This window comes from Ascaphus truei, chromosome 2 (genome assembly GCF_040206685.1).
Source record: "Ascaphus truei isolate aAscTru1 chromosome 2, aAscTru1.hap1, whole genome shotgun sequence".
Lineage (NCBI taxonomy): Eukaryota > Metazoa > Chordata > Amphibia > Anura > Ascaphidae > Ascaphus > Ascaphus truei.
In genome coordinates, this window is record NC_134484.1 from 170,865,736 (window position 1) to 170,876,895 (window position 11,160).

Below are 11,160 nucleotides of genomic sequence, written 5' to 3' on the forward strand. Positions count from 1 at the left end.
GGTGGTGGTATAAAAGGTTGTGTGTTTCCATTTTTGGTGGCTGCTAAAAGACTAAAAGGCAGGTCAGGTCAACGTCAGAGAAGGCTATATTTATTATAGGGTAAGAGGGGTGCACAGTTGAAATCGTGCGGTAAGGGTGACTCCTGTCCCCCCCCCCCTCCTGTCCACTGTCCTCCCCCCTCCTGTCCACTGCCCGTCCTGTCCACTGTCCCCCCCCTCCTGTCCACTGTCCCCCCCTCCTGTCCACTGTCCCTCCCCCTCCTGTCCACTGTACCTCCCCCTCCTGTCCACTGCCCACCCCCTCCTGTCCACTGCCCACCCCCTCCTGTCCACTGTCCCTCCCTCTGTGTGGGGGGGGGGGGGGAACAGAGAAAGAGGGGGGAGCACAGAAATAGGGGGAGAGGAGGGAGCGGGAAATTTAACTCACGGGCAACGCCGGGTCTCTCAGCTAGTGTCTAATACATTTGGATGCATTTCCCTCCCTTTCTCCACTTTTTTTGTTTATCCTTATTCTTATTTTAATCAAGTTAGTGTATAATATTCAATATCATGTATATGTATTGCAAATGCGTTTCTTTCCTTTCTGTACCCTTGAAGTGAAACTTCTGAAAATATAAATAAATAGTTTTAAAAAAAACATACAAAATGCTAAATATCTTTGGTGTGCTATAGTAGTATAAAAAGTTTTCTAAAAGTGTTGGAGATGTTGCGCAAAAGGGAAGAAAACAAAAATAATGTATATCATGTAAATCTTCAAATCTATTTAAAAAGCCAAAAGTTTGTGTGTGTGTGTGTGTGTGTGTCCGTGTCCGTGTCCGTGTGTGTGTGTGTCCTCCACCGTATTGCATATAGCAAATAAAAAGATCACTTGTGAGCACATTCACAAGTCTTAGGCCTCGGCCATGTTACGTGCTTGCTGGCGGAAGCGCGCTGAGGCGCGCTCCCGCTCAGCACTGAGCCCCTACAGCCACAATTACAGCGGCTTTAGTAGGGGCTCACCTGCGCTTCCGCGCGCTTGCGGAAGCGCAGGTCTTAGGGGAATTTAAAATTCCCCCGCTTGCCGGCGAGACAGGCTGGTCACGTGAGCGGTTCGCCCAATGAGGGCGAACCAGCTCCGTGACATCACTGGCCCGCCCCCGGCCAGTGACGCGCCCGCCCCCGGCCCGCCCCCTGAAGGCCCGTTGACGGCGCGTGCGGTAAGCAACCGCAAGGCCAGGGAAAGCACCCGCTTTCCCTGAGCCTCAGCGAGCAAGCAGGGAGCATGGACTCAGCCTAAGGCGGGTCTGCAACCTTCCCTTTCACCATTATCCCCAGCATACAGTGCTTCCACTGCAGCAAGGGATTCTGGGAAATGACATGCAAATGAGCACACAATGTGTCACCTTTTGTCTGAAAAACCATTGTTTTTCAGACAAAAGGTGGCACATTGTGTGCTCATTTGCATGTCATTTCCCAGAATCCCTTGCTGCAGTGGAAGCACTGTATGCTGGGGATAATGGTGAATGGCAGGGTTGCAGACCTGCCTAAGACATGTGAATGTGCTCACAAGTGATCTTTTTATTTGCTGTGTATCTATATTATATATATATACATATATATATATTTCTTTTTTATTTATTACTGTCTGCATGCAAGATGCCACTGGTCACTTCCTCTGGGGTTTTGCTGGACTGATGGGCGCTGCCTTGAGAGACCCGTATGCGAAGGGGGAGACTCTGCATAACATTATACATGCTCATATATATTTGTCAAATGTGAGTGAAATTTTGGCTTTTAAAATATTTTTAAAAGAACGATCTACACTTTTTTTTCATTTTCTTCCTGTTTGCGCTCCATCTCATACAGTTTTTCAAATGTGAGATTCAAGAGGCACCTCACTTTGGATCTACACGGATTGCAGTATCGAAGATTAAAGCATGGATTTATAAGAATTTATTGTTCTGCTTATCTACTTAACAATATATATATATATATATATATATATATATATATATATATATACTTAATGAGATAAATCATCAGGTTCCATATGTTTTCACATTTTTGTTTATTTTTTTTAATCTAGTAACATTGACTGCACTTTGGCTTGCTCCCAAACTGACTTTGCAAATGTTTTGTTTTTCCTCTGCAGAGAATACATAGATGGCTATGAAGCTGAATGATATATTTTCTAGTACAGTATTTCTTTTTTTCATCTGAAGAATGGGTTGCATAAATAAATAATATATGAATAATTATTAGCCCAACAAAGATCTGTGCGTAGTAATATTATTACTAGAAAGTGTTATGTATATTTCATTGGATATATCATACCTGCCAATCTAATTAAGCCGTTTAATCATCCAGTCCTGGTTTTGTATTTCTATTCACTGGTTTGTTACAATAGAGTAACATTTGGACGACTGACCTGGATCATGATCATGGTGTTGACGATGAGTAACTGTAGTTGGTATGAGAAATAAGGTGGTCATATTTACTAAGCACTGCGAAGATGTCTCATGGCTCTGCATCACTTCGTAAATATGGGCCAAAATGTTATATTATTTGTATAAGATTGCCAGTGTAGAAATTTCCTTTGAACATTTGTTACAGACAGTAACTGGACTGCACAATAGGTAATGACATGCATTAGGCAATGATAGCAATCTAAATCTATCAGATACCTTTTAATTAGACATGATCAAGAATATATCATTAGGAATTACATTTAAAGAAAATCCCTTTTCCTCAAGAAAAATGTCTTGTCTGTTTGTATTATTGTTAACATCACTCATTGTCACAGAAAACATGAGAGAGAATTCAAAATAGTATATCATTCGAAATAGTAATCTAATGATGCACCTTTCTAGGTGAATAAAATATCAGAGGTATTGGGTCTGCTCATAAATTCCCTTCTTATTCCCTATTCAATACAGAATGAACATGAAAAGCTTTACTTTGTTCCATTTATCTATGCAGCACTGCAGCAATAAAATGTGATTTACAATATTCCCAACAAGTAAATGAGACACTAGTTTTTGCTGCCTTGTCTTGAGAGAGGACACATTTATCTCTGTGTTTAATGTGAAGTTTTTAATAGGAGTACAGGGCTTTCATTCACACTCCACCCAGAATCTCCAGGACATTGACCTCCATTCTACATCTACTTCCTGAGCAGGTATTTGAACTCCATACATGAAAGACGTAAGATGTAAGCAACAAACCTGTCACACAGTCCAGGTCTTTTTGAATGGTCCATACACCATTAGAGTTAGCTCTCCTTTCTGTCTGTTCTACTATTGCATAGTAAGTGGCAGTTGTCATTTTGGTGAAATATACTGGGTAAAATATCACAGTCATATTGGTTTAATTCCTTCAGAGCCAGAAATGCATTGCACAGAATTGTGTTGTGGGCCTTGCTTGCACCAAGAACAGTAAGCCATGGATGCAATATGCAATATGTGCATGGTGAGTTAAAAGCATCGCAAAACTCGCTGTACCGAGCACAGGATCAAATTAACTGGCATTAATCCATAGGTTGCAATTGAATGAGGGTGGACACTTCACTGCAAAATGGCAAAAAATATTCCTGGTACCAGTAAAGCAATGTCGTAAGGTCAATGCAATATTGTATGTTTAATATGGCATATTGTTAACTAGAGAGAGAGCTGTTCCCGCTCAGCAAGTATATATGAGTGGTGCACTAAGAAATAGGGAAAGGTCTGTGTCTAGCTCCTCGGTGATTCCCTCGGCAGCATCGGGTCCAGGTTTTCACCTGTGGCACCCCCCACACATCAGGACATCAATCAGTGTGGTAGCAGCGGCAGTCCCCGGCATCGTGCATCTCCGGAGGCGGTGTATTACCAACCACCTACCAGGCTTCGGTTCCAGTTTAGGACACTGTGCTACGGGCTTATACCTAGCAGCTTTGCTGTAAGTAGGGTTTCAATTTTATCCCTACCGGATGTCATCGCTTTAATAGTGTCTCTTGCACAACATTCAAGTGTCTGTTGCCTTTTATGCATTTTAATTCATTTGCATTAAATTTGTAATTATTCTCTCGTTTATCATATCAGTGATTATTTGTTTTAGTTGTTTTTAGTTGCACTATGATCTTTTTCTTTTTTCTTTCTTTGTGTGTCTGTCTTATCTGTTTGTTTGTCTTTCCATGAGACTTCATCGAAGATTATACTCTGGACTTCCACTCAACCTTATTGGACTTTATATTTGGTCAGGATTTGTTTGTTATTCTTTTTGGAGGCGCCGGTTTGTTTGTTTTTATTGACTGAGAAATAGGGGACTTAGTAAGAGAAAAACAGAAGTATTTCTATATGGAGTGCACTCAACCTCCTAATAAGTACAGGAACTCAATGTGTAAATCACTGGAAAGGGATGGTTTCCCATCCCCACTAATACAACAAATTTTATTAACAAAGAAATATGATGTTTAAAACCTACATCGAATAGCGCTACTTAACAGAGCTGTAAGTGTATTACATAACCGTTAATGCTGCTAATAATCTGTGAGATATTTTATCTGAGAGGTAATGGGATTAGTATCCTCACCAGAGCACACTGGTCTAAATCGCTAAATAAAATGAAATGTGAACCGATGCATAATACCTAATCTATATAATAATAAACCTCTAATTATAAAATAACATACATATGTCTCTGAGAATGTATAATGCTTACACTGTAGTTTAGCAAGTATAATTGCTTATGTCAGCAGTGAGTTGTGGTGATTAAACTACACTGTGGGAACAACTCGATCACTATATCAGGTGCTTAATTATGGGCATCCTCTGTGGTGAAAACAAACCTTCACTGATAACCAAACAGTGTAGTTTAATCACCACAACTCACAACTAACATGAGTTGGCTGATACATCAGTTTACCTGTATACTTAACTAAGGCCTCGGCCATGTTTACCACTTGCTGGCGGAAGCATGCTGACGCGCGCTCACGCTCAGCACTGAGCCCCTACAGCAGCAATTAGAGCGGCTTTAGTAGGGGCTCACCTGCGCTTCCGCTCGCTTGCGGAAGCGCAGGTCTTAGGCCTCGGTCAGGCTCCCTGCTTGCTCACTGAGGCGCGCTGAGGCTCAGGGAAAGCAGGTGCTTTCCCTGGCCTTGCAGTTGCTTACCACACGTGCTGTCAGCAGGCCGTCAGGGGCGGGCCAGGGGCGGGTGCGTCACTGGCCGGGGGCGGGCCAGTGACATCACGGAGCTGGTTCGCCCTCATTGGGCGAACCGCTCACATGACCGGCCTGTCGCGCCGGCAAGCGGGGGAATTTTAAATTCCCCTAAGACCTGCGCTTCCGCAAGCGTGCGGAAGTGCAGGTGAGCCGCTCTAATTGCGGCTGTAGGGGCTCAGTGCTGAGCGAGAGCGCGCGTCAGCACGCTTCCGCCAGCAAGCGGTAAACATGGCCGAGGCCTTAGGGGAATTTAAAATTCCCCCGCGCGACAGGCCGGTCACGTGAGCGGTTCGCCCAATGAGGGCGAACCAGCTTTGTGACGTCACTGGCCCGCCCCCGGCCAGTGACGCGCCCGCCCGCTGACAGCCCGTGCGGTAAGCAACCGCAAGGCCAGGGAAAGCACCGGCTTTCCCTGAGCCTCAGCGTGCAAGCAGGGAGCCTGGTTGAGGCCTAACAAAGACATGTGCTACTGGTAATTGTGTATCATAGCACTATTACAATTTTTCTCTAGCTGATTGTGGGGCTATTAACCCCTAACGTTACACTAGGATACCTAGGGGATATCTTCTCACTAATTGACCACTGGTCGAATATCGCTATCAATACTAGGATATATGCACTATAGGATTCACTTATATGTCCATATGTATGTTATTTTATAATTAAGGTTTATTATTATATAGATTAGGTATTATGTATCGGTTCACATTTCACTTTATTTAGCGATTTAGACCCGTGTGCTCTGGTGAGGATACTAATCCCATTACCTCTCAGATAAGATATCTCACAGATTATTAGCAGCATTAATGGTTATGTAATACACTTACAGCTCTGTTAAGTAGCGCTATTCGATGTAGGTTTTAAACATCATATTTCTTTAATAAAATTTGTTGTATTAGTGGGGATGGGAAACCATCCCTTTCCAGTGATTTACACATTGAGTTTCTGTACTTATTAAGAGGTGGAGTGCACTCCATATAGAAATACTTCTGTTTTTCTCTTAATATGGCATATTACTTATTGTACTCGCATATCCAATTAGACACACAAAAAGTATCCTATGTCATTTGTTCAATTGTATTACAGATGTGGTAATCCTGGTTTAAAAATAAGTCGTTGTACTGCATACCCCCTTGTACCACCATGTTTTGTCCCCTAGTATTGAGTTGGAGCATTCCAAGTAGAGGAGCGCTATAAGTTAAAGGTGGGGCATCACACACGCTGATTAAATTAAAACTACTAGTTAAACATGCAAGTCTAGCATTGCATCTATACTGTAGTTCTCATTCAGATTCAGACACAAACAGATGTTTGGAGCATTAAAGGCTTCATTCTCCGATCCTCCTTTGCAATAAATACCCCAAAGTAATAAATTAGACTACACAATATTAAGTTGGAAGAAAAAGGTCACAGCTTTATTTTTAACCTCTGTTAAAAAAAAAAAAAAACTGCCTGCCAGCCCTTCTGCGTTAGGCCCATTGCCTCAACGTGGCAAAAAGGGAGGGACCTCCTCGCCGGCTAGCAAATAGTCGTACTCCTTCCCCCACCTCTCCTATAGTGAATGGGGAGATCCGTGCCTGCTGGCTTACTGCCCAGGATTCTTTGGCTCAACGTCCCCCTAAGTGGCCACGTAGACCCAACCGTATGGCTTTTGTCCTGCTTTCCCACATGTTGATTGGGCATAGCAGGCGTGATTGCACCACTGGCACCTACAGCCTGTCAATCAGTTCTTGTGGTTCTACCCGGGCCCTCCTGCACAGTAGATGCCCATATCTTTACCGGTCCTTGGCATCACTGCTGAGCATGTCTGGCATGGCAGGGATCACTGGGGCTGACATGCCCACCCTAAACTGTGACCCTTCTTACCTTCGCTTCTTCCTGTCCTAATCCAATAAATGAATTAGTGGCCCACTATCCACACTTGCCGGGTTTTATTGCTTGCACCTGGTGGTTAGGCATTTGTGCTATGGTAAATTTACAAGCCCTTTGACCCTAATGTAAGTCCCATACCCATTGGACTTCCATCTCCACAGCTTTTTTGTTTCTATAGATGCTGTATTAACCTAGAATTTCCTGGCGCCTTTTGGGGACCACTCCTGAAAATGCGCTGGACCACCACTCCTGAAATTTTTCACGTGAGTTAGCCGCAATTTTACAGTGGTCTGAAAAAGTACAGAAATTGAAAATTAGCGTTGTCTGCAATACCGGCCAGAAACTCAAGTCGGCGATCGCGAGTTATTGTGTTTTAAAAATCTAATTACAATGCAACCTGTCACTTATTCCCGTTCATGTGTGCACGATCCGATATCACACAGATGTTTAGTACTGTATGTACTTCAAGTGTATTTAATTGAAATCTAAAGAGTACAAACGTGAACACACCAAAAAGTATTTTTAGAGAGTGAAATTTTTATTTACACACGATAAAGTAAGAATTGATAATACAAATATACATGTCTCTTTTTCCAAATGTAAAATGTTTTTTTTATTTTTCGTCGAACGGGCTGGCTCTTGGACATCTTGGCCTGTAAATAAAGAGACAATATTCAATATTAATAATCGCACCTTACATTATGAAATCCTGAGGTTTTGGGGGTTTGGGGGGGAAAGTATGCATGGAGTACAGTACTTTACATTATGACTAAGGCTTCATCCCTGGTGGCCGCGGCTGCGCGTGCGACACACAAGGCACAGCCCTCTATGGAGAAGGCCCCATTCGGTGTGGGTGCACAAGGGGCGATGCACGACCGCCTTTGCCAAAAGACAAGATTTTTGTCTCTTGGCACGGCGGCCGAGCATTGGTCACGGCGGCGGTTCAGCCAATGAGGGCGAACCAGCCGCATGATGTCATGGCCGTGCCCCAGCCACGCCCCCCCATCAGATCTCCTGCTTTTCAGTGAAAGCGGAACAGTAAGACCACCGGTCGCGGCTGAAACTGGTGCACACGCCGCCCGGCGCTAAGGCACGCTCGTGCACATAGTGACTGGAGCCGTAGCCTAATGGTGAGTTGATAAGGTTATGTATGGGTCGGTTTTGAACGGAGCCGGCTATGTGTCCTAACTTAACTTCTTTGTCATTTTTTCCCCCTCACTGTGTGCGTGTTTAAGGGTTGACTTTAAATTGCAGCTTGCATAACAAACCTAAACTGATATGTGAAAACCCTCTGCAAAGCCTTTTCTCAGAAAAACAGCTTTCTTTTGGCAGCGGCATCATGTTTTGTATGTTAATTGATGTCGCTGCCTTTTTTAGCACCTCTGTGAATGTGCTGGTTGGGGCCCCGTTTTTTTTTTTTTTTCTTTTAAACATTTAGTTGCTTTGTGGTTCCCCCGAAATGTGAATGTGTGGTGACACTTAGTCCCCTTCCCTTGAGCATACTTTCTGGTTAGAATCCCAGCACTCCGCTTTTCTGACCTTTCCCAGTGGTTGACTGGAAGGCTGCCTGTGAGAGACATTTGCAGACGTACAACCAGGGAGACAGATTTGGGGGAAATTAAACCATGGCTTTATTCAGCCCGTCACTTTAAACAATGCAGAAAACCACAAAAATAAATAGCCTACTGCACCGACACACTTTATTCGAGCAAATACCCGGTATGTACCTGGCAGATACCTGGAATGCGCCACTCCTCACCTCTGACAAGCCCCGTTGCATTTGCCTTCCCAGCCTGGGTTCATGCCTGGCTGATGGGCGGCTGATCTGTTACATGATAATGATTAGGATTTAATAGGCTGCAATGCTTCGCGTGTCTACCAGATGGCATAAATTCATGAATTGTAATGCAGTATATATATATATACTGTGCAGTATTGCAGCCAGCGGGAATAAAATGCTTCAATCCCTGCTTGGAAAATACCTCAATGCACTCGGGCAGAAAACAGTCACAAACCTCAATACACCCGGGTATACCTGAATTCGTGGGACTAGCCAAGCTCGAATAAAGTGTGTCGCCAGTGTATCTCTTTGTAAGAGCTAACTCGCTTTCCCAGTCCTTCTCTGCAGGGGATACGAGGATATGCCTCTTTCCAACCTGTCACGCCAAAGTCTAAAGAGGTACCTGTAACCAGGGGCTCTCTGTGTCAGGCTCTGAGTCTGGGTTGGTGTCCGTTGAGGGGCCAGCCTCTGCGAGTTCCCGGGTTTACTGCACCTGGAATAGAGCACTGGTCCCTGGTTTTTTGCTGGCAGCACACAGTCCTTCGGTGTGCCCAAGAGTCTTCCTGTTAGTTTTCAGCAGGAGGCTTTTCTAGCTGTCTGATTAGCTAGATAGAGACTGGTTGTCTAACTGCAATTAACCAGCTCCCTGCTTGGTTCCTCAGACCACTACAGGCTTATATTGAATCCTCATTTAAAACACGGTTAAGTCCCTATTACACCGCCCACCTGGGCCTTTAGCAGAGGGGGCCAATTTTTCTAGCATGACCTTGCACAGCCACAGTGAAACTGGATAATAAGGTTTATCCTCTTAGGTGCCTCAGAGTTTAATATAGTAGTCGCTGCCGGTGAAACATGAATGTATGTAATGGAAAACCTCAGGAAAGCAACTGGCCCAGCTCAGGGCACCAATTGTTGCATGCACTCACGGTTTGTGGGGAGCAGTGGCACCTGGATCCGGTCATCAGTGACTCTGGCTGAGTCGTTGCACCGCCAACCCCATCATGACTGGATGTCAGGTGGGGCGGTCACGTGACCGGCGGTGTCCTCCTCTGTAGTCAGTAGAAGCTGATCGGTGAGCTCCACGCCAGCTGAGCTCCTGATCTCTGTGAGAAAGCCGCTATCTTCGGTGTGTAGGCGGCGTGCTGTGAGGTGGTCACGTGACCGGCGGGTCTCCCCTCCGTGTGCGGCGACTACTCGGCGTGCAGTCCTGCGGTAAGTGATGTATGCGGTCCTCCAGCAGCAGCGGGAGATTTATTTATTTATTTATTTATAAAATATTTTACCAGGAAGTAATACATTGAGAGTTACCTCTCGTTTTCAAGTATGTCCTGGGCACAGAGTAAAACAAATAATACATGGTTACAAATACAGTTACATAAATGAACAAGGTATACATTTATATACAAGACATTGCATGCACAGTTAAAGAAAATATATATTATGAGCTTATGAAACAGTTACAGACCAGATTAAAGTGTGAGACAGCCTTAGATTTGAAAGAACTTAAGCTGGTGGTGGATATGAGAGTCTCTGGTAGGTTGTTCCAGTTTTGGGGTGCACGGAAGGAGAAGGAGGAACGTCCGGATACTTTGTTGAGTCTTGGGACCATGAATAGTCTTTTGGAGTCTGATCTCAGGTGATAGGTACTGCATGTGGTAGGGGTGAGGAGCTTGTTCAGGTAGCTGGGTAGCTTGCCCAGAAAGTATTTGAGGGTGAGACAGGAAAGGTGAACTTTGCGCCTAGACTCTAGTGATGACCAATCTAGTTCTTTGAGCATTTCGCAGTGATGTGTGTTGTAGTTGCATTGGAGAACAAAACGACAAATTGAATTGTAGAGGGTGTCAAGTTTGCTAAGGTGGGTTTGAGGAGCCGAGCCATATACTATGTCTCCATAGTCAATAATTGGCATTAGCATCTGCTGTGCAATACGCTTTCTGACCAGGAGACTTAGGGAGGATTTGTTCCTGTAAAGTACCCCTAGTTTGGCATAGGTCTTGGTTGTCAGGGTATCAATGTGCATCCCGAATGTTAAGTGGGAGTCAAACCATAAGCCCAGGTATTTAAAACTAGTGACAGGTGTTAGGGTGGTTTTAGCGTTGGTTCTAATCAGGAGCTCAGTCAGGAGCACAGAAATGTGATCTTCTTTGACAAAGGCCCTAGGGCTGAAACGCGTCAGATGATCCACCAGCTACACTTGTTTGTCGAATAAACTCCATTGAAGTCACCACCCACGTTTACCCTGCTTCGTTATTTGGCTGTGCTCCGCCTCATCTCCCGCTGCTGCTGGAGGACCGCATATTGCACAGCCACAGGTCAATGTCTTTTGTCCAAAA